Here is a 1,123-nt window from a genome sequence, read left to right on the forward strand (position 1 = left end):
TCCCTCCAGGCAGGCAGTGGGACGCCCTTGCCGGCCCGGGATCTGGATCCATCCTGCTGATGTTTGTGCAGTTGTTGGGAGCCACCTGGTGGCCACTTTTATATCCTTTCTTCCTTGCGGAGTGTCTAGGGAGGGGAAGTGGCCACAGCGCCCCAGGCCAAATTCTAGGAGACCTGCAGCGCTGTACTGTCAGTGCCTGGCCCATTCTCTGGAGATTGGACCTGCAGAATTACTGAGGGAGGGAGTGGCTGCCACCGGGCTGGTGGGCAGCTGGGATGGGTCAGTCAGCTTAGCATCGCTCCTGCTGTGGGAGGGCATTGACCACCAGGGGGCAGCTTCCACATTGAGTGTCTGCCCCCTGGTGGTCAGTGCACGTCATAGCAAATGGTTGACTAGTCGTTCTGGTCATTCATTCACTTAGGCTTTTATATATATAGATGGTATGAAAAATAACAATAGGAGTATAATTATAGCCCTGACCAGTATGGCTCAGTTGAGCATCATCCTGTGCACTAAAAGGCTGCTGGTTCAATTCCCAGTCAGGGTACATGACTGGGTTGCAGGCTTAATCCTCGACAGGGGGCATACAGGAGGCAGCTGATTGATCAATGTTTCCTTCTTGCATAGATGTTTCTCTCTCTCCCTTTCCCTCTCTCTAGAAATCAATTTAAAAAAATTTTTTTAAGTATAATAACAAGTGTAGTCACTAAACTACACTTGGTACATATTCTACTATCTGTAAGTGTCACTTTTAAGACTAAAAACTCTTAAAATATCATCATGTTAACCTAAATATTTATTTTTCTGGTGCTTTTACTATGTTTTATTGTTTCAATCATGTTTTAGATATACAAAAGCTTTCCCTTTTAAGAAAATTACAGACATTATTTAGTAGACAATTAACAATATGTACTACCAGATAATGAAAGTATACACCAAGAGGAGAAAACAAGATGGCGGCATAGGTAAACACCAGAAATTGCTGCCTCGCACAACCACTTCAAAAATACAACTAAAAGATAAAACAGACATCATCCAGAACAACAGGAAGGCTGGTGGAGTGGAAATTCTACAACTAGAAGGAAAGAGAAAAGCATACCGAGACTCAGAGGAGGTGCAGTGT

Source organism: Myotis davidii, unplaced genomic scaffold, assembly GCF_000327345.1.
Source record: "Myotis davidii unplaced genomic scaffold, ASM32734v1 scaffold53, whole genome shotgun sequence".
In the NCBI taxonomy this organism is placed as follows: Eukaryota; Metazoa; Chordata; class Mammalia; order Chiroptera; family Vespertilionidae; genus Myotis; species Myotis davidii.